The sequence below is a fragment of the Silene latifolia genome, chromosome 4, assembly GCF_048544455.1.
Source record: "Silene latifolia isolate original U9 population chromosome 4, ASM4854445v1, whole genome shotgun sequence".
Lineage (NCBI taxonomy): Eukaryota > Viridiplantae > Streptophyta > Magnoliopsida > Caryophyllales > Caryophyllaceae > Silene > Silene latifolia.
In genome coordinates, this window is record NC_133529.1 from 92,391,869 (window position 1) to 92,416,235 (window position 24,367).

At 36.3% G+C, this 24,367-nt stretch overlaps 1 non-coding gene across 1 annotated transcript; it reads left to right on the top strand.

Moving 5' to 3' along the window:
• Window positions 1-15,363: 15,363 nt before the first annotated feature.
• LOC141654587 (small nucleolar RNA R71) lies at window positions 15,364-15,470 on the top strand. Its single transcript, XR_012548143.1, has one exon. It is a non-coding gene; the product is annotated as a small nucleolar RNA R71 (small nucleolar RNA).
• Window positions 15,471-24,367: the final 8,897 nt, after the last annotated feature.

Sequence of the window (24,367 nt, forward strand, 5' to 3'; positions counted from 1 at the left end):
GAAAATAATTTGGGGCGGGGGAATTGTTTTCATTTTGCGCCCAAATTGAGGATTATATGGACATGGGTTGTAATTTAATCCGATGTCCATTATAATGGACATGGGTTGAAAATAACAACCGATGTCCATATAATATAATTACATCAGACTTTTATAAAAATCCGATGTGCAAACTTATTACATCTGTTTTTTCAAAAATCCGATGTCCATCCACTGATGTCCTTGATGAATTCTGTAGTAGTGTTATCTCTAAAAGCTTGAGGAAAGAACACTTTCCTATCCGCCCAATCCGGCAAAGAACTCGTGGGATCAAGGAATTTTGCTTAGCAAGCTGGTAAAGGGGCGGATATTGGACATAATAAGCATTCGCCCGATCATTGTAGGCTTCTTTATGGATATGTTTCATGAATTGCACCATGTAATCATTGCCCGTCACAACACTAGGATCACTTGTTGTGAACTCTTTGTAGGCAAAGGGGTAAGGAGGTACCATGAGGGAGAAGGTTTCTTCATTTGGACATTGTTGTTGTTGTTTGATGGTACTCTTGGCATTTGTTGAGACAGGGAGAAGGTAGTTGCTCCGGTGAGCGGAAATGCGGCAAATATTACTTGGCAAGAAAATTGTGTCGGCATCCTTGATAATCCATTCATAACCTTGGCGGAGTTCGCATGTTTTACCCAATGTAATTTGTGAATCAATGAGTGCATATCAAGGAGATTGCTTCCTTTAACCGGCTTATATGCATTGTCTTTGTTAAATTGTGAGTTAAAGTGCTTTGCCAACCTTGTTATCAAGCCTACATCAACAATAAAGGCCGCGCCATCCTTCCCATTTTCAATGTCCAACCATCTTTTGATCAATAAATGAAGAATATTGTAGTCTTTGTCGGACTTCACATTGACATTCATGAAGGATTCAAGGTAGACAAGATCTAGCTCGGTCAACTGATTAGCTTCTTTTTGGGCTATCAAGGTATTAGCCACAAACTTATGCCAATACCTAATACCCGTATGATGAATGTATAAGGCATGGCATTCCCGGAAGGTGGTCAACTCATGACCGGCAATGGCTTGCCAAAGGGGTTAGGCATTAAACCCCGGGGCTTTTTGAAGAAGCTTCGATAATCTTTAAGCCCGAATACCTCACCTAGATCACTTTTGCACATTGTCCTACTCTTGTTTTCAAGGCAAAATTCGGCATATTCCCTAGTCTCAATGTTATACTCCCTCAAAGAACTAATGAATTCCAAGTTTAAGGAGGGGTAAGTTAACTCATTCATTTCAAATAGGGTAGATAACCCCATGGACTTGAAAAATGCCTTAGTTTGTTCAAGCACACCCAATTTCTCCAAGGTATCTTGGCACACAAATTTAGTAGCAATAATCTTTTTCTTGGTTAGGGATTAAAATGCACTTCTATGCTTATCGGAAAAAAAAAGTTACCACCGGAAAATCATTCAATTGCTCAACTTCCGGGATAATGGTAGTAACTTCTCCAATAGCATCAATGGTATTCCTAGCTTGCTCCCTTTGATGTTGAACCACTACTAATGCTTTTGATGCAAGAGTTTGTTGTCTCTTGGATAAAGTTGGGGTTTTGGGTGCTTTAGTATTGCCTTTGGTCCTTGGCATGATGATTCTCCTTTCAAGTTGATATCAACAAACCTAGAATAAGCTTGAATGCTCCTTTCTGCTTCCAATTTCAATCAAATGTTCAATCAATTTGGGGTTTTCGGATTTCACCCTAACCCTAGAAATTTTGATTGATTTTGTGGAGATTTTGATGTTTGAAGGTCTTATTGTTAACAAAGGAGTTATTTGTTTTGATTATTAGCAAGTTTGCAATTGATTTTGGTGAATTTGGTTAAGAAATTTGTGTTTTTGGATGAGTGGATTGATATTTGTAGTGAGGGAAAATGTTGTGTTTGTGTTTGAAGGAGAAAATAAATGAAGAATGAAGGGTAGTAATCCCATGTTTTTGATCTAATAGCAGGTCGGGACGGGCGGCTCCAAATGGGGACGGATCTAGGGACGGGCAGATTTTTGGGACGAGCGGGTTGATTTCAGGGACGCTCATCTCGTGCTAGGGACGGGCAGATTTCTTTACAGCACATGATTTCAATTCTTGCCTTGCTCTAATCCTCAAGAGCCCAGGTCTGCTCGTGGGGATCCCTTTCCCATGCCATTTTCTTCTTCAATTCTTATTCTTTCATGGGTTGCACTACAACAGCTTGGCTAGCCTAGGAAATTGCTTCCCCACACTTGATCATCAAACACTACACATTTTAAGCACATTAAAATCCCTCCCTCACTTGCTCTCTTGTTACAAAAGTTAAATAACAAGGCATATAAAATGCATTGCAAAAATTGAATAATGTACAAGTTAAATACAAGTTAAGAGGTTAGAATATTTACAAATGGTGGTTTAGGGAGGAATCCACCAAACTCTCCTTTTCTTGAGAGGTGTCAAGGGGGTAAAGCAAGGACGTTGTTGATGTTGCTCAACGCTTTGAAGAAGTAATCAAATACTTGTTCATTGTCATCGTAGAGGTCTTGCATAGACCTTGGCACATTGTTGTCTTCATTCATGTAGTAGTCTGAGTCAAAGAGGTGACAAGGGTCTACATAGCCTTGGTCTAGAGTCATAGCATTCCCAATGTAAGGGTTAACAAGTCCTTCAAACTTGTCATCCCATATACCACATACTTCCCTTGCTTCTTTCCCTATGTTGGGCAGATCATGAGTTGGCAAGAGAAACTCTTCTTCCTTGTTGTCATGGCTAAAGAGGCCTCCATTGATACTTGTCATGGGTGAGCTTTACAAGCTCTCATTCTTGTTGTGAAAAATTCCATACTCTCCGAATAGAGCCATTTCAACATCATCAATATCTTTCTTCCAATTGGGCGGTGTGTCTTTGCCCTTCTCTTTGAGATTTCCATCTTTCACTTCACTACTACAAATCCAGGCAACTACAACGCCCCTTTAACAACGAATATTCACGAAAATCACAATAGACGTTGTAGAATGTATGGCGCGAATTTTACTAAAATCAATTACAACGGGTATGGTTATAAAAACCGTTGTTATTTGTTTTAACAACGGGTCACACATGAACAACCGTTGTTAATAATTTGGCGCAAAGTTAGTGAAAAGTAATCACAACGGTTATTTTTGAAACCCGTTGTTAAACCTTATTTAACAACGGGTGTTTTTTACAACCGTTGTTAAAACTTATTTCACAACGGTTGTTGTTTAATAACCGTTGTCAATACCTTCCATACTATAAACCACACAAACACAAGTCTCTGCAGACCACAAAACACAAACCCTAATACACAAACACAAACCCAAAGACGACCAAACACAAACACAAAACACACACTTTCTCATCGTCTCTTTCTCTCTTTCTCATCGTCGCTTTATCTTCTCTCGCCGTCATCCTTTGTTGATTTCATCGTCTCTTTACGTACGTTCGTAATTATCAGGTTTGTTTCATCGTCATTATTTTATTGTTCTAATTATTTCATTTCAATGTATGTGTTTTTATCGACCATTAGGTTCCGTTCAAAGATCTGCTAATTATTTCATTTCCATGTATGTGTTTCTAATTATTTCATTTCCATCTTCTTTGGCGTCCTTGAGACGGATCGAGCATGTTTTAGCAGTTAGGGTTTGGAGAATATATTGAGATAATGGAAATGCATGTTAGTTGAGATAATGCAATGTATTTATACTAATGTGTGGGTTGAGTTGTTTTTTAATTAATATATATGTTAGAAAGTTGTGCCATATATGTTAGGAAGTTGTGCCATAATCAGATCTTGATGATGAGTGATAGATCTATGGAGTTGAAAAAATGGAAGCAAATCAAACAAGCATAACTCAACACTTTCAAAATGATCATTTCATTTAATTTTAAACCAAATACATTACAGCAATTATCAGAAATCAAAAGATGTATAATAAGCCGGAACAACCCCGGTTAAGCCTAAAAAGCGCTTCTCAACCTGCCACCAATCACGCCACTCTGGTATACCGCTAACTTCCGGGTCATTGGCTTCATATTTTGCAATAACAGATTGAATATATGCAAGGACACGACTTGCATGTGGAGATAAGGTTGGAAGAGTACAACTCAACATATCTCTGGCTGCAGCCAAGTTGCGAGTAACAGGCCGACGAGGGTATGAAGATGATGATGATGATGATGATGATGATGATGAGGCTTTGTTGACAAGCCGGACTGCTTCACGCCTCTTAATCCAATAATTCCGTTGATGTTCAAGGGATGCTTTGATTAATGGGTGTTGATCGGCGGGAAGCCCGGCGAGAACCTTCCCATCATCTTCAATCGTTTGTGTAAGCCATTCTTCGTTGTTGATAAAATTAGGGTTCATTGCCATGTTGTTTCAATTAATGAATGTTAGTAAAGGATGCTTTAATATGTTAGTAAAGGATGCTTTAATATTTATAGCTAGTAATATTTAATTTAATTTTTTTTTATTTTTTAAGAACAAAAAACAACGGTTATTTACAAACAACCCGTTGTTATAACTTTCCCCCCAAAATTGAGTCACACTTTCCACAACGGGTTTTTATACTTAAAACCGTTGTTAATATTTTTCACAACGGTTTCCTTAAGAAAACCAACCGTTGTTAAAACCTTTTACAACGGACGCTTTAACAACGTCCGCTTTTTTATATAACAACGGTTTTTGACCGTTGTTATAGGTTGTATCTGTAGTAGTGCTTGTCCATTGAACGGAGATTCAATTTTCTTCTTGTCACCTTCCCGGGTATAGTGATCAACCATAAAGCATGGCTCAAGCAAGTTGGGAGCTCTCATAGTCTTATCAAGATTAAAGGTGATTGTTTCATTACCAACTTCAAGTGTGAGCATCCCGTGCTTTACATCAATCACCGCTACGGCGGTGTGTAGAAATTGAAGGAAAAGTAGATCTATATACTTAACATATTCATATATATTTTATTTTAATTTGTCATAAAATTAATAAGTGATCTTATGCATGCAAACTTATAAACAATATAAAGAAGAAATCTTTATCTTACATTGGATTTTCGGTTTACTAGGGCACAAGAGAGATCTCCTTCTCTCTTGTTCTTGTGCTTTCCTCAATGGATGAACAAAGACCCAAGTATAGGATCTCTCCCAAGGATTTATACCCAAGACACACTCTTAATAAAATTAATATTATGTATACTAGACAATATTAATTTTGTAGGAAAAATTGACCCAAAATAATTTGGTTTTATCTCCCAAAACCGGTTAGGAGGAAGAGAGGAAGGAAGGAGAAATATTTTATCTCTCTAAAATATTTTTGGTGAATAAAAATGAATGAATGATACAACAAAATGCATTTTGTGTATATTAGGTAAAATAGGAGGAAAAACCAAAGTGGTTTTTCCTCTCCAAAAACCGGGTGGAAGAGGGAGGCAAAGGGAGCCAATGCATGCTTGAGTTGTTCTTCACAATGAACACTAGGTGTGCATGGCTAGACAATTAGGGCAATCATCATGTTTACCACTCAAACAATAAACACAATATTATCCTAATTTTCCCTTAATTTCGGTCCACTTAGATAATATGGACTCCATATTATCTTTGTCAAAATGTCAATTTGTCTTATGTCACATGTCATATGTTACATAAATTTGTTATGTATTTTTAACATATTAAAAATCAACGTATTAATAAAAATACGTCATATACAAAAATCGACTTAGTAATTCATAATTACTTGTACCAAAATATTTTACCAATTATAAATCACAACAAATTGTATTTATAATAATTCATTCAAATTCAATTGTTTCCTTAAACAATAATTTCATCTGAGTAATGATACAATTCGATTACTCAGACCGTATCTCATTTAATCAAATTTCAATGAGATACGTAAATATTATTTCCAAAATCGTCCGTCAATTTTAAATAATTTAATTGACTCGTAACGTTATACGATCAATTAAATGATCAATTAAGAGTGTTGCCCTATAGGTATGATCTAGGGGATCAACTGATCACCACCGTCGCACGACAGTAATGTCAAACTCTAGTCAGCCAATCATTACCGATATGTGTGGACCAGTTGACAGTAAAATATTACTTCCCAATTGTATTCTTTATAATGAGACTTAAACATGTGATCATCATGATCAACAGTCGTGATCGCATTATTGTCGGAGGACACATATTCCAACAATCTCCCACTTGTCCTCGACAAGTGTGCGTCACCAATTCTCTTGTCCTATTACTATCTCCCACTCAATGCAAGGTGTCTTTCAGGTCGTACTTGCAAGTGATCATATCGAGAGTGGTTTCCTCGATCTGGAGAATAACTGATTGACCGGATTTATCCACCATGGATACATTCCGAGCGTGGCCACGCATTTCCAGTTCATTACTCCTCGAGTGGCCCTGAGATATTGTTATAACCCTGACTAGGGGTGGACAATTCCTATCGCACTCATTCCCTTCAACTAGCCACAGCCATCATAACCCAAAATATGCCCATTTGACCCCATTTACGAAGGTCGTAGTAACACAAATCAAAGTTAATCTGAAACTGTGCCATCTTAGGCGAATAGTCTTTAGTCAAAAGAATCGACTCATTTGAATACTATAGCAGCTCTCGCCACAACCAGGCTATATAAATTTGCCAGAACTCTATAAGCAGTTATAAGGCCCGACAAAATGTTCCTAACAGTCTGCCTATGTGATCGACTAGTCATCTCACATGACTCTATAACACTTGAACTTGCCATCAATCGCATCACACTCTAGTCACTTCGAGACGTCACCTCATGTAAGTAACTATGGGCAAATACAATTCTAATCCGTGTTCACTTAAACGGGGTTCAATTGTCTCTACAACCCGTTGGATGTAACAAAGTATAAGGTGAGTTACTAATAACTCAAACGACAAATGTCGACATCACACTCGGGTAGTCAATACCATATTACAACCTTGTGATGCACATCGCAAGTGTGTAAACTCTTGTTGATTGCAATAGAAGTTTAACATGTCATGTGTCCATGTGTTCAAACTTCTCAATCGTATTGTCCTTTACATTCATGTTATCACTCATAGCATGAACCTTACCAAGTACACATCAAGGTTCCCGACCTTGGTTTCAGTTCTTTATCTTGAAAGAACTTCCTTATCGATTATCTCATAACAAACGAATTTGTGGTGAATGATATAACTTGTACTGATCAAGTGCTCCATCCACACACAATGCACTAGGTATATGTTTTGTAGAGTCTTGCAACAATTTGTCAAGATGATTAGTCTAGCACTTCTCACAAGTCTTAGCATATTAGGAAAGATTAGTTTTGAGCAACTTCTTATCTAACTAAGTATCTTTCCAAACTTCTTATTTCTCTTTTTAGCTTGAAAGGCTTAGAATTCTCATAAATCCTTACATGTGCTCGAATTTTCATTAATATGTGCAACCTCTTGTCACATAATAGAGCATTCTGTCAAACACGGAAATCGCTCATCGGATTCTTCTCGAGAATTCATGACGTTTCTATTATGGCTTACCAATGATTCATCATGCTCTTATGCATATGATTCATAATTGGACATGCGCATGATTATTCTAATGGCGGAAACATTAGTAACTTTTAATCATGTCATCAACTATATTTAGGTTCAAGGAACGACCATGACTGCTAATGGCAATTCCATTTTCATTTAAATGAATAACCTATGTTTCTTGTTGATTCGATGTGTATCTTTCAATACTTATCCAACATCTCATGATGTAGTTGGATTCATCATGGTCCATTTTCATCCAGAATTGAAAACTCAAATCTTCCTTTGTGAAGGAAGGTATTAGCTCGTCATTCTTCAATGAGTGATGAGTTATAAACTTTTACCAGATGATTGCTCCCACTAAATTCCATGTCTTCACATGATAATTTCAAAACTCCCACTTAATTCCACATGTTTCGAAATTGATTACTCAATCGAAAACATTTCAAAATTGGAATGTATGTTGCTATGCAAAGTTATTAAGATGAAGCCATATATGTTCCCATCATATCCTTTCAAAATTCCTATTTCGAAGAGGTCTCATCTTAACCTTATGGAAAGAGATATTAATCTCTAATTCGATCATGTCATAATGATTCGTAGCAATGTCATTGTTAAAATATAAATAATATCTAATACACGTCCTTCAAAATACCTTTTCGGAAGGAGGTTTAACCATTTCATTTTCATAATGAGGTTAAGTAATGACATCTGCGTGGTTAAAACTTGGCTATTGAAGATATCGGTATATCAATCCTTGCAACCTCTAGTCATAAATCTTGTTTATTTTCTAGGATGTTACTTGGATTCATTTAGGCTCTTAAGTAAATCTCAAGGTTGAAACTATTGGTCAAAATTTATCATAAACTAGTCTAAACTTAGTCAAAACTCTTGTTTAAGACTTTACATTAGTCATTTTTCTTCCAAAAACTTTCTTTTGGTGTCCTCACGTAGTTATCTTAAGAATATGTTCTTTCGATTACTTCACTTGGTCTCATTAGTCATGTAGAACTATTTGAGACCATAGATCTCATCTATTGGGTATACTATATAAATAGATATACCTCCATTCAATTCATTCTTCCTTGCGTAGATCTCATTTACACAAGTACACAAACTTATCTTGGTGTGAGTTGTGTCTTCATTTTTCTCCCACTCTATCTTTAGAATAAATACACTAGAGATTCAAAGATAGCATATGAGACACAAATAATGATTTTGAAGTATAAGGAGAACTACTTCATAGGTTGACTAATGGTTTTAGATTTTGAAGTGTACTTGGGTGATTGACATTCCTTTAAGAGAGTTCATAGACTCAAAATCACTTTATGAATGATCATACACAAGCCTTAAGCATGTGGACATATAATGAATCCCGTCATTATAGTTGTCTATTAGATCATTTTAAGTGAATAATCATATGTTTCTAAGCGCAAGCATTTAAATATGAATATTTAGAACAAAGGATAAAATGATAAAATGGGTGACTTGGGTTGCAAACCAAGCCACCATTATCCAAAATACAACCAATTATCCAAAATACCTTTCCATGTCGAACACGGAAACTTAAAGGTTCTAAATTCAAAACATGATTAAAACAAGACAATAAAAAGCAAAGCTCCTTGAAAGCTATTCCTAGCTTCTTGATGGTTTCTCATGCTTGCTTTTCTTTTCCCTTGACTTTGCTTGGTGGAGGCCCTATTTACAATAAAAAGGGAGATACATTATCACAACTTTGTATCACAATACCATAGTTGAATTAGAAACATAAAAGAAAGGATAGTCATTTACCTACTGGAGTAATCTTTCCAGCCTTAATATCACCAAGGTATTTGGAACAATTTCTTTTCCAATGTCCAACACCATTACAATAATGGCATTTATCAAGAGGACCCTTCTTGATTTTTGAAGTGCTAGCTTCGTAAGTCCTAGCTTTGGTGAAAGTGGGAGCTTGCTTCTTACCCTTCCTCCCATTCTTCTTGAACTTCCCCTTACTCTTAGTGCTTATGTTAAGCACATCTTTGGGTGGGTTCACATTTAACCCCATGTCCCTTTCGGCTTGCACAAGTAACTTGTGCAATTCTTCAAGAGACACATCCTTGTCTTGCATGTTAAAATTCACCCGGAATTGAACATACGCTTTGTCTTTGGACAAGGAGTGTAGAATCCTATCTACAATGAGTTCTTTGGGGATTTCAACCTTTTGAATCTTCAAGGTCTCGACAAGCTTCATAAGTTTGAGCACATGAGGGCTAACCTTTTGGCCCTCTTTGAAGTCGAGATCAAAGAATGTCGCGGCCGCCTCATATTGGACGATCTGCGGAGTTTGTGAAAACATTGTCACAAGCTTGGAGTAAATCTCATTAGCGGTGCCCATTTTAAAGGCTCTCCTTTGGAGATCCGCCTCCATCGCAAAGATCAACACATTTTTCATTGCGGCAGACTCCTTATGGTAAGCCTCATATACTTCCCTAGTGGCGGCGGTCGACCTAGTAGTAGGTTCGGGTGGAGAGGCCTCGGTAAGGTAACGAAGCTTGTCGTCACCTTGGACGGCTAATTTGAGTTGGGCATCCCAATCGGAGAAATTTGACCCATTCTTTTCAAGTTTACATCGATTCATGAAGGATCAGAGCCAAGATGAATTAGCGAGAGGCGTGGCGTTAGGGGTTGGTGTTGCCATTTGTTATGAGAAAAGAAGTGGTCTACAAAACAAAATAGAAGGAGTAAAACAAATGTCGTTTTAAAAATAATACTCGTAAAAAAATATATAATTTAAACAAGTTTTATGCATTTTTCTAGTGACCTCTTCCCAACTAGATAAATGATTCCAAGACCCAAATTCATATCGATTTAGGCACGGTAGGGCCGATACATCCTTTATCAATATAACTCGGTGGATTAACGTTTAATCGATTCTACTTTTAGAACTCTTGGTCGATAAAATTACTCTAATAATTATCTATAGCCCGGAACACATGCGACTACGGTCACGAATACTTCCGTTGAGCTCAATCCAAATTTCGAATAAATGTGTCCATGATCCAAATCCACATTAACTTGGGCACGGTAGGGCCGATTCATCCCTTATCAACATGAATTCGGTGGATAGACATTTATCACCCACTTCTCCTACGTAACAAGTTTTGTACCCCGGTAGGGCCGAGTGCACTCCCTCGTGAAATAGGTTTTCATGGTTTCTACTCTTTGGTAAGGCTATGTCTCAATTTATTATTTTAGCGAGAGGTCATGTCAATTTATTATCTATCACGTTTTAAGTGAACTAAAGCGGTGAACTACGATAATTCTAATTGACACGGTCGATAAACTCGATGAAAGATGATGAATGCATGTTTTAGTTATGGCGATTTAGGGATGCATGCAACATATAAATAAAATGCAAAGCATAAAGTAAATCCTAGTATGGCCTTCCTAAAATAGAAAATCTAATTAACTATTACATATTCGGAAACCAACTCCATTGGTCCCTTGAACTTCGGTTGTGGCACGCATCTCGAGGTAACACCGTCTTTATGTATCGCCTTCTTGAAGAAATCCGTCTTTGGGAACTCCGAAATAAATAAAATTACACAACAAATTACATAATTTCCTATTATACATTTGTAACTAAAATAAAATAAATCTATTAAATTACAAAACGGTGATACGAGATCACAATAAATTACAACCGAATCGATATTCCCATACATTTCGGGTAATACCAATTAAAAACTAAGGCCATACTAAGTAAAATTTCATAATTCAAAATTACATAAAATAAAATTATGACAATCATAAAGAAAATGCAGCATTATAATATGTATGAACATGCCCAATTTTATGCTAACTCGCCTTTAAATAGCCAATATCGTATATTACTCGGTTTTTACGGATTTGCGTGATTTCAACATTTTATAATCACAAAAATTACATAAATTCATATTTATGCATAAGTTAATTACCCTAACCTCTTAGGACTCAAAATGTAGTCTTCACTAATTATTTGACCATAATTAACTCATATTTCTAAAATTTGTTCATTAATGGACTTAAAATTATAAAAATAAGCTATAATCTTCAAATAAATCACAAAATTTCAAATAAATTTAAAATTTGAAATTTAAACTCATGAACATTCTGAGAAATACAATGACACTCATAATGTTCAAAAACTTAGGTTAAAAATTTCGAAATTTATCCGGAAAAACAATGTTGCGGTTTATCGGTTTTAACTAAATAATCATAAAAACATGAGAAAAATTATATTCACCAACTTTTCAATTTTAGATCTGAAAAAGATAATAAAATGCAACATGTGACGTTTTTCCTTAGTCATAGAGTATGTTTTATTAATATTTCACTAATAATGTCACTATTTATGCTATTTTTCTTCAAAAAATCATAAATCATGCACAAAGACTTCAATATAGCCTATTATTTTACACACATCTTTTAAAATTGCATGTGACAATATACTAAATTTCTATGACCAGATTCGAAATTTATCTCATATTAACCTATTTTTCATCTAAATCCGATTTTAATAATGAAAAATCCATTTTTTGAGCATAAGAAGTCTACAAATTATGAAAATTTACAGGTCATCTCAAAATAATATATGTGACAACATATCCAAAAGTCACTGAAAAAATCTAAGTTTAGCTAATTTTAGTCCGAAAATGACATTTTATTCATAAAATCATATTTTAATGCCATTATTATATAATATGAACAATAAAAATCCATAAATTAACCAAAATATCCTAAAAACATTTTAGGACCAGAAACTTAACATGCATAAATTTATTTCGTGATATTTCATAATAACACAAATTAAACAAGTTTTGTATGTTAATCATATAACTCGGAAAAACTTCTAACCGATTTGCATGCAAACAACCATGGCTCTTGATACCGATTGAAGGAAAAGTAGATCTATATACTTAACATATTCATATATATTTTATTTTAATTTGTCATAAAATTAATAAGTGATCTTATGCATGCAAACTTATAAACAATATAAAGAAGAAATCTTTATCTTACATTGGATTTTCGGTTTACTAGGGCACAAGAGAGATCTCCTTCTCTCTTGTTCTTGTGCTTTCCTCAATGGATGAATAAAGACCCAAGTATAGGATCTCTCCCAATGATTTATACCCAAGACACACTCTTAATAAAATTAATATTATGTATACTAGACAATATTAATTTTGTAGGAAAAATTGACCCAAAATAATTTGGTTTTATCTCCCAAAACCGGTTAGGAGGAAGAGAGGAAGGAAGGAGAAATATTTTATCTCTCTAAAATATTTTTGGTGAATAAAAATGAATGAATAATACAACAAAATGCATTTTGTGTATATTAGGTAAAATAGGAGGAAAAACCAAAGTGGTTTTTCCTCTCCAAAAACCGGGTGGAAGAGGGAGGCAAAGGGAGCCAATGCATGCTTGAGTTGTTCTTCACAATGAACACTAGGTGTGCATGGCTAGACAATTAGGGCAATCATCATGTTTACCACTCAAACAATAAACACAATATTATCCTAATTTTCCCTTAATTTCGGTCCACTTAGATAATATGGACTCCATATTATCTTTGTCAAAATGTCAATTTGTCTTATGTCACATGTCATATGTTACATAAATTTGTTATGTATTTTTAACATATTAAAAATCAACGTATTAATAAAAATACGTCATATACAAAAATCGACTTAGTAATTCATAATTACTTGTACCAAAATATTTTACCAATTATAAATCACAACAAATTGTATTTATAATAATTCATTCAAATTCAATTGTTTCCTTAAACAATAATTTCATCTGAGTAATGATACAATTCGATTATTTCGGACCGTATCTCATTTAATCAAATTTCAATGAGATACGTAAATATTACTTCCAAAATCGTCCGTCAATTTTAAATAATTTAATTGACTCGTAACGTTATACGATCAATTAAATGATCAATTAAGAGTGTTGCCCTATAGGTATGACCTAGGGGATCAACTTATCACCACCGTCGCACGACAGTAATGTCAAACTCTAGTCAGGCAATCATTACCGATATGTGTGGACCAGTTGACAGTAAAATATTACTTCCCAATTGTATTCTTTATAATGAGACTTAAACATGTGATCATCATGATCAACAATCGTGATCGCATTATTGTCGGAGGACACATATTCCAACAGAAATGGTCTTTCTAGAATGATTAGAATGTTGGAATCTTCTTCCATATCAACAATAACAAAGTCCACCGGTATGAAAAACTTTCCAACTCTCACGAGTACATCTTCCCATACTCCTACTGGTTTCTTTGTTGCTCGGTCCGCCATTTGTAAGGTCATGTTAGTGCATTTGAGCTCTCCCACTCCTAGCCTTTCACATACCAAATATGGCACGGCACTCATACTTGCACCTAGATCATATAGTGCCTTGTTGATTGTGGTGTCACCAATAGTACATGGAATGGAGAAACTTCCCGGATCCTTGAGCTTAGGTGGGGAATTCCCTTGAAGAATTGCACTACTAATCTTTGTGAAGGCAATGGTTTCCAACTTCCTTATGGACTTCTTATTGTTAAGGATGTCTTTCATGTATTTTGCATAGGCCGGAACATGGTTGATTAGATCTGCGAATGGTATAGAAATCTATAGGTTCTTCACAATCTCCATAAACTTTCCAAGTTGCACATCAAGCTTGGGCTTGGCTTGGTGACTTGGGAATGGAAGTCTAATCACAATAGGCTCTTTCTCAACTTATTTGGCCTTCTCTTCATTTCTCTTCTTTGATGAGTCATTGGTAGTTGGCTCTACCACCTTAGGATTTCTCCTCAATTGTTCTATCATATCACTTTGCTTGAAATTTTCCTCAATAATATTCTCTTCAATTGGCACCTTACGTCCCTCATATCTTGTACCATTACTTAAGTGGATGGCATTGATGGTCTCATGTATTGTAGGAGGACTACTTTGAGGAGGTAATTGTCCTTTTTGTCTTTGGGAATTTGAAGAGGCCAATTGGTACAATTGTGTTTCCAACATCTTCGTATGAGCAAGGATATTGTTGATGGTAGTGTCTTTGGCTTGGCTATATTTTTTCATTTGAGCAAAGAAATCTTGTTGGCTCTTTTGCATTTGGAGGATCGCTTTTTGAACATCAAAAGCTTGGTCATTGGATTTATTGTAAGAGGGTTGGTTTTGATTGAAGTATGGTCTTTGAGTAGGATTTCTCATTGGAGGTGGGGTGTATGTGGGTTGAGGATTTTGAACATTTTGGCTTTTGTATGAGATGTTTGGGTGAAATTTGGTGTTTTCATTGTAATAGTTGGAATAAGGGGTGCCATTCTTGTATGCTTGGAAAGCATTCACTTGGTCACTTGTGCCCCTACACTCTTGTTGATCATGTCCCAAAGTTCCAGAATTCTCACACACTCCATTTGGAATAGAAGATGTTGCCCCCACGACATTGACATATTGCTTGGGTGATTGAGAAGCTTCATTCATCTTGGCTATGGCTTTCTCAAATTTCAAGTTCATTGTGTCAATATGGGCACTTAGTTGGGCACCCAAATCGGCACTCAATTGTATGACGGAGTCGACTTCATGTTTCCCTCCCCTAGTAGCTTTTCTTGGCCTGTTATATTGAGAGTTGTGAACTGCCATCTCTTCTATCTTTGCCCAAGTTTGGTTCTCATATACCTTGGTGAATCTTTCATTAGAACCCATGTTGAGCACATTCCTTGAATTTTCGTACAACCCATTCCAAAATTGTTGAACTAGAGACCGTTCGCTTAGTCCATGATGAGGATAAGAGCGACATGTATCTTTGAATCTCTCCCAAGCCTCATATAGAGACACTTCATCTCTTTGCTTGAACCCGGTGATTTGGGCTCTTAGCATGTTAGTCTTCTCCGGAGGATAGAACTTCTTGTAAAAGGCAAGTGCTAAATTCTTCCATGAATGAACTCCAAGAGTGGTCTTGTCTATGCTCTTTAACCATTGCTTTGCGGCTCCGATAAAGGAAAAAGGAAATAATACCCAACGAATTTGGTCTTGAGTTACCCCCGTTTGGGAAATTGCATCACAATAGTCACAAAAAGTCTCCATGTGTAGATGAGGATCTTCACTAGGCATCCCAACAAATTGACTTCTCTGAATTAATTGTATGAATGCGGATTTGGCAATGAAGTTACCGGTCAAGTGGGGTGGTGTTGGAGTACCATTTGGTAGGTTCTCCTCGGTTGGTACGGAATGAGATGAAAATTTAGGCATTGTAGGTTGATTTTGTAGTTGGTTTTGAATTGGGTTCTCCTCTCCTTATCTTGCAAAAGGGTTGGTAAACTCAACGCTATCCGATTGGACGATACCAATGTCCACAAGTCCAATACCCAAAATTGTTGAAGTCCCTCTAACGGTTCTTCTAATATTGGTCAAGGTTCTTTCAATCTCTAGATCAATAGGCAAAAGACCGCCTTGTGATCTCCTAGACATGCAAAAATCAAACGACTCGAAAATAATTAAAACTACCTTGAGGAGCTTGACTTCCCCAAGGCTAAGAAAGACACAACTAAAAACAACAAATGATAACAATTCAATTGAACATCGTCCCCGGCAACGGCGCCATTTTTTATTCGGTCTAAACTTTGTCATCTAAGCGTACCAATCAAAACAATATTTATAATCTCAACTAACTACTCTTAGTAGAGTTCCAAGTAAAGGTCGGATCCCAAGGGACGGGTATTGTATTGATTTATCGGTTGTAGAAAGTTATGTCTTAGGGTGTCACGATTTGGGTTGAGTTTGAAGTTTGCAATCTAAACTACTTAACAATTAAATGTAAAGAAATGAAAGCAAAACAAAGCAAGTAAACAAATAGGGTTTGTAAATAATTGATTAAGGCACTAGGGTGTCATGGGTTTATAGGGGAATCATGGTGAAGATCATACAAACAAATTTACATAGATGCAAGCAAATTATTGTTGTAGTGGAATCGAGTTAGTTTATGTCTTCCAATTCCTAGGAAGATTTGGGTCTCGGAGCCGAGTCGGTCGAGAATTTATAACACTTACAAGTCGACTTAGTTTCTTCCTATTCAACTATATGCATGGTCTAACAAGCCTTGAGTTAGTTTATATCTTACAAGTCTTGTTGAATGGATAAGAGATTCATGCTAGGTTGTCGATCAAGCATTTTATCAAGCATAACATGTGCATAAGTTGAAACTACAACAAGCAAGCAATCTTATGAAAACATATTATATTAAGTATGGATCTACCCCCATGATTAATTCCCCATTAACCCTAGCTAGAAGACTACTCACTCATGATCATGGTAAACATGCTAGTAAGGGTGTCAATCATACTAACAAGGTTAAACATGGTGAATGAGTAAAGCAATAAACAATAATTAAGCAAAGGCTAAAAGGAATTGTACCAACCTAAGATGATCCAAAGAACAATAGAATAAAATTTAATGAATGATGAAGAGTTGTCAATCCTTCAATAAACCCCAAATAGTCTTCAAATTACCAAACTGAATCTAGGAATACTTGAATGATTAAGGAAAGATTAAGATTTAATTAAGATTAAATTGGGTAATTATAACTTGATTAATACTAATAAAGCTCTACTAAAACTAGATTAAGAATTGGTGATTAATCCCCTAACACAATGGGGTATTTATACTAAGTACAAGTATTAGGGTAACTAAGGGCTTAAATGACGATTAAGTCCCTAAGAAGAAGATTAACGTCTTGCAAGTCCCTAAGGAGCCTCACGACCTGTCCATGTTGAACGCTCATACTGCATAAGGAACAGCCCATCCTGCTTGTGGGACGCTCGGTCTGAGCCTCGGGACGCCCGGGTTGCTCTTCAGGACGCTCGGGCTGCTCTTCAGGACGCTCGGGTTGCTCTCGGGACGCCTGGATCATGGGTCAGCTTGGCTTCCTCTTCTCTTGACTGCCTCAAGATCCGTGGGGGTCTTCATCATTGCCCATTCTACTTGTTCTCTCTACTTACGCCTTTAGTATTGGTCTCCTTCTTGTTGCTTGGTCGTTAGATCCGATCCATTTAGCTCCAAATTGCTCCATATATGCAAGGTTAGCGTTCCTCTCCTACCAAGGACACAAAACCTCAAATAATATGCAATGTGGAAAGCTAAAGATAAGAAACGAACCTAATACATGCAAGAAACCATAGGAACGAGACTAGTTCAGGGACTAAAAGTGTGCAAATATGAGTCACATCACTAAGATGTTAAAAAATACTGCATCTCAGTCACAAATATCACTGATTCAAGTAACCAAAGATAGCAGTTTTAATGAAAATATACCAGTCAACTACTCGAGACATTTTAAACAAATCAATGGAGAATACATTTTGCGAAGATCTCTAACTCTCCCCTAACAAATTTGAATCATCAAAGTGTAAATATACAAGATAGAAGAATGGATATATCTGTGTTCAATGACAATGGTTGTTCCTTAAAACAAAACTTAATGATAACTGTCTTTATAAAAAGTAATGAGGCGACGAAAACAAATACAGAAAGCTGTATTTAATGCAAAATCAAAAATGTGGAAAATATTCAAAACAACAAAAAGAAACACACAAAACCGTCACACAACCAATAGTAAAATCTCCATTTGTAATGGTTAGTGAGTACATCATCCTTTAAGTTCCAATCTTGAGTCTAACACTATGCATTGAGCTTATACACCGTAATGCAAAACAACTTCGGCAAGAAATTTACCGAGCAATGAAAAGTATATTAGTAACAGTGAAGGCTGGAAACTAAAACTGTTATAATCACTAAAGGCAAAAATATCTTATCAACTTGCGCACTAATTGCAAAAAGTCATTTCAACCATATACCTTTATAAGCTCACCAAAGCTTATATAAATTCAACATAAGACTCCATTCACAAAGAGATAGAAGACATCGAAAATTGATCAGCTCGTGAGCATAAGAAACTTACTTTTCAAGTATTTTAGTGTTTTGCAGGATTTTAAGAAGCTGAATGTATCAGATGAAAGAGAGATAAGAACTTTGTCAGACAAGTAGTCACATGAAATGTTTGATAAAAGAAAGAATAATAAACTAACTTTGAGCCGACCAACAATTGTTCGTACTATTTGGGTAAACCAATTGTTAGTAGTACTTGGTTACACTAACTCATAACCAAGCCGTACAAATTGGTATAAGAGTGAAAGGGCGAAACATTAAACAATTGAGCAAGAAAATAAAACAAAAAATTGAAAAGGAGGAACAATTCAAGGGGATTTTGTGTGTTTAAAAGACTGACAGTGTCTTCCACCCAAACTAAAAGAAAAATAATCAAGGAATCACCTACCGAGCTTGAGCAGTAGTGCAATACTAACAGTAAGAAATAACCAAAACCTAGGCCTGCTGCCAAACCAATCTATTTTACAAGAAAATCTAACTAATGAGTAGTAGTAACAATGTGAAAGTTAAACTCACAATTAAACTTGGGAAGATAAGCGTGTTGACTAGTAATGGTCTCGGAATCAGAGAGCGCCTAAGAGAGCAACGATGGGTCTGTGTGTAAGGCCTTGAGATTAAATGAATTCAGCAATTCCTAAATTAAACCACATTCGACAAAATTAAATCAAACCAACGAAGAGTCTGTGTGTAACACCCCGTATTTTATAATAATATTTATTATAAAAGTTCCTTATTTAATTAATTATTCTGAAGCTTAATAATATATTTTGGAAATATATATTTATAGCTTCTATTCTCTATTTTATTATTTCTCGTTTTGATATACTTTTAATTGGGTTAAAATGTCCGTGCACGATTTTACTATTTTAATTTAATAAATACTTTTCTTATATAAGTTCTCCAAGCGTTTTAATATGGTGCAACCTGATTTGTAATTAGATAATACATTGTATGAGGTAATGGATCCAAAGCCCATTAGTTAATCCGCTTATAAATAGATTTAACCTAGCAAGCAACTAGGTCATTCACTCTTTTCTTTTGCGTGAGACATGCCTGTAGATACCTCATTTCTGCACCTCCCACAAGCCACCCGGTGATGATTGGGCCGCATGTTTGGTACGCGGAACGATTTATGACAGTTCGTAAGTTTATCATCAAGTGATAGCTCAAACACTTGTGTCTACCTCATAGTTGTCATCTACGCGCCGATACGGTCGTTTTGGCAGTAATTAGAGTACATTTGGAGTCCAGGTCAAAAACCATCTTCATTTTCTAATAACCGTTTTAAAATGCCGAGTCAGAATATTCTGGAATGTTCCGGATACTTCTATTCCATATTTTCAGTCTTTTAAACTCTCTGGCAAATTATATCCTGGAAATATTATATAAAATATTAAGGAAATTGAGATCAACCCGCAATTCCACAATAGAAACGCGGAAATCTTTCTTCCGCAGAAGGAAACCACTTGGGAAAGGGCAACTTAGCAGTCTGCGCCTCTTCCAAGAGACGCTTGAGGCCGCGCGCCTCTTCCCCAGTTCCTTTCTGCGTATTTTCAAATCTTTTCGAGATTCACTTCCAAATTTTCTCCGAAACCCTAATGCCTCCGTGTGATTAGTATAAATAGGGACCTTCGTTCCTCATATTTCTCACGCGAGTGTCCGCCCTTCTCTTTTCCCTTTGCATTCTAAGGCCACGCTCTTACTTTTTGGCGTCTACGTGCTTGAACTTTCGACCACGTAAGCTCGGATCTTTCTGAGTACCAGCCTCGTTTTGCATGACCGACCAATTTTACCAACTCCACAATCAATCAACTTAATCAACTTTGTTCGTTTTCCTCTTAGAGGGCACTTTCGTCGTACATTCGAGTCGAGCATCACTAAACGTTAACTTAGTTAATCTCGTTTCGTCAAACATGTAAGTCTGAGGGTGTAAATCCCTATTTTATTATTGTTCTTTATTTTTGGTAATCATCATTGTAAGATTTACGTCGAAAATATACTCAAAACCGATTTATAAAACCTTATTTCAAATCCTTTTTACGGATTAACAGGAGACCAACGTCGAGAAAAGACGCAACAACTGCTGCGCCTCTTCCTGAGGCTGCCGCAGTTCCTGCTTCCTTTCTTCTTCCTTCGTCTTTTGTTTGTCTGTTCGTTTTCGTCTTTGTTTTCAATTGTTCATGTTTCATTAACACGGTATTTTTAGCATAATAATTTAACATGTAAATCATTAATCATTAGTAATTAATTCATCTTTTTAATTCTCGACTTAAATCCCTTATAATCCATATTTGCGGGTTTTCGTCAATAAAATAAATTCGGGTTTTTAGAGATTCGATTCATTAATATTGAGTCTATGGAATTCATCGTTGATATACTTTCATATGTTATTTATTGTTACCATCAGTAGTTCGTCATTAATAACCTGATTATCCTAATTAATTTATTTTAGTTCATTAATCCCATAATTAATCTTGTAAATAATTCGTTCTAATTAGTTTTATCCATGTATTATTGTTTTTATGACTCAATCACATGTAAATAATATGTTAAATAACTTCTATCCGAGTCAATTATCAATAATCAAGCATTAAAATCACCCAGGAAGATTAACAATTTGCAATTCCGGCTTCACGCCTTAATCGAACTTCGAGAAGCAGGACGCAGCGTCTGCTGCGCCACTTCCAAAGGACGCAGCTCTGCTGCGCCTGTTCCGGGTTGAGTTCTGTCTCTGAACTCCTGTTTCTGCCTTGACCTAGTTTATTAATTACGTTTTAATTAACCATTAATCGTATTATCACCTAATAACCTATTCGTTTATTTATTTATTCTTTCTTTTCCCAAATCATCCGTTTTAAATGTATTTTCGACGTAAATCGATTAATTCATTGTAATTATTGTAATTTTCTTTATTGTATTTTTATTGTATTTCTTTATTATCATATTGTTTGTGTGTCTTCACATGTAATTAATCTAAATTTCTACCTCGACATTAATACATGTTAAACTACTTGATCACCGACTTTCTTATATGTTAGGATTAATCTAATGTTTGTTGCATTGAATGCATATAATCGACAACATATCGAGTATAGATAACTTCCCTAATCAATAGTAGAGGCCGCTATTGAGGCGGGTGGGATTAGGTGTTCGATCAAAAGAGCTTCCTAATACATACCCTCACCCCTTACTCCAGATCTCTGTGAACATCCGTGTTCATTGGCATCCACGAGAGTCATGCTAGACATAGAATGCTAAGGGTAACGAGTTCTTGGTGTTCATGTCACTACTTTGTGTCTTGACATGACACGGGGTATTCGAACGGTTTCCAATTTTCCACAATAAATTGGTGGCGAATCCACAAATTGCAAATCTTGCTCGTTTTCTACCCAAGCGACCCCCGTGGGCCCGCGTCCACAGTTTGGCGACTCCGCTGGGGATTAATACACTTACGTGTTGCCAAGGGTGATACTTGAACAAGGTTTGGGAATATTTTGTACAAGACTGTTGCGGTTTTCATAACTCGGTCTTCCTAGATCGTTTATTCGGCCTTCCTAGGCCCAACCCAACCCATTCGACCAATCGTCCCGTCTAGACGGTCCAAATTCTTATTTGGACCTAAGGATGGATAGCGATTGACGTCAACCATACCATGGTACTTACTCTTGTTTGTATCAAGGACTTTCACTACTTGGGGAAATGGACTAGGAATCGGCCTTACTCCTGTTTGGTACGAGCCTCTCCATAGACCCCAGGTTTGATTGTTCGGTATGGCAACCCACCCTTTAAACCAAAACCCTTTTAAATATACTCAGCATCCCGTTATAATGCCTGTTGTAATGCTTGTACTATACGTGATCACCATTTTCTAGACGAAACCATGACGAATTTTGTAAAAGCAAAATCTCTTTTAAAATGCAAATTTTCGAAAATAGGCCAATGTTAGCACAAAACTAGTCGAAACTCTGTCCAATTGTCGAGTCAAAATTCGGGCCCCAAAGCCCATTTCAAAACCCCACTTCGAGTCCACTCCTACAACTACACTATAGTTGACTAGGACCAACATTTCCAAACCTTATCATTTCTTCAAACCTCACTTGACACAAGTGGCACACTCCCACTTCACAAGTCAAACCTTTTCTTTGAGTAAGTGTGCTAGAATGGTCGATCGTGTTTTAATTCGTCGTCGATCTCTTATCCAGTTTTCAAGATGCCTGAAACTAGTCACGCAAGTGTCAATGGACAACCACCGAATGGTAATGATCTAATCCTAGGCGCGCTCGCTCGTCTCCAAACTAGCCAAGACCAAGTGAATAATCGAGGGCCAAATTGTTGCTGTAGAAACTAGGTTACCTCCTGCAGAAAATGAAATATTTCATGATTTTGTGAATGACTTCGCGCATGAAAATCCACCACCTTTTGTGGGAGCACAAGAGGTCAACCCTCCCATAGATCTGACTGCAGCTGAGAAGCGACTGTTGGGGTTGGTGTCCTTAACAGTTAGTGCAAGGACTTATAAATCTCTAAAAGGATCAAAGGGCATACTTTTGGTATTATTATCAGTTGATCCACGTTTATCAATAACGGTTGGCTTGCTAGATAAGTTTGACGTTATTGTCATACAGATGGCGGTGATCAACTGGTCCCTAAAAGTCACACCTATAGGATACGTTTGAGAGATGTGACAGTATGAAAATACAGTCATGTAGATGCCAATTTTGACTAACCAGTTAGTCCGAGTTATTTGACTAGTAATTAGTCAAAATGTGATGTTGAGATATTATATTTAATACGGATTAAATAAAATGGGCTAAGGCGAATTAAACGGTTAATTCGCAAATTAAATATAAACGGTTATATTTAATTAATGTATATTGAATAAATTATACAATATCGTCTTTGTCGGACATGTATTAATACTTCAACTAACCCGTGTTATTAGTTGATATTTCAATAGCCGATAACCGATGACGATTTATAATAAACCGCGTCATATACATTTAGCGTTTTTCGAGCCGGTCCACGAGGTAAAATTAAGAGGAAGTGGAAGCCCACTTCCCCATGCAAACCCTAGGTTGGCCGAACCAAACAAAAGGAGAGACTCCCTCTCCTTTTGACCAAGACAATTTCATTTTACAGAAAACTAGGGTTTTGGAGATCATTTCTCTCTGAAACCTAGATCTCACATCGGAAAAACCTCACAACAGCTTTCTCAATATTGCAAGTCAATTAGAAAGCATTTCAAGCACAAGGGCATAGTCTCAGACGGTCTTGGGTGCAACAATTAGGAGGAAATCTCTGTTGATTTCTGTTCTTTACGCCGCACTACAAAGGACCCGAGGTTGATTCTTAATCCTTATTGTTTCTTTGTTGTTTTTCGTTTATGACAATATTTCACATGTTAAATTTACGTTATAATCCTAAATTTAGAGGGTCTTATACGGATATTACCCCACAAGTGGTATCAGAGCGAGGCCACGTAAATTTTCATTGTGATTTTTCATAAAACGATTTGAAACGGGTTTTTTTGTCTCGAAAACCGTGCCTTGTTTACACGGCTAATTTTTTTTGAAACCGTGACATGTTTTACACGGTTAATTCATCTTGTTTTTCAATTTGTTTTTATGCATATTGTTGTTTTATACGGAGATTATAACAATATGTCAAGTTTTGTCAAATTGTAAAATTGTTTTGATGCGGTTTTGATCAAAATTGCAGTAGGTTTTGCTTTGTCAAACTGTTTCACGAGGGTTTTGCATTTCCAGAAATTTTTGTACTCGATCGAGCAAGTTTTTAAATCGATCGAGTGGTTTTTCTGTCTTGTTTTACTCGAT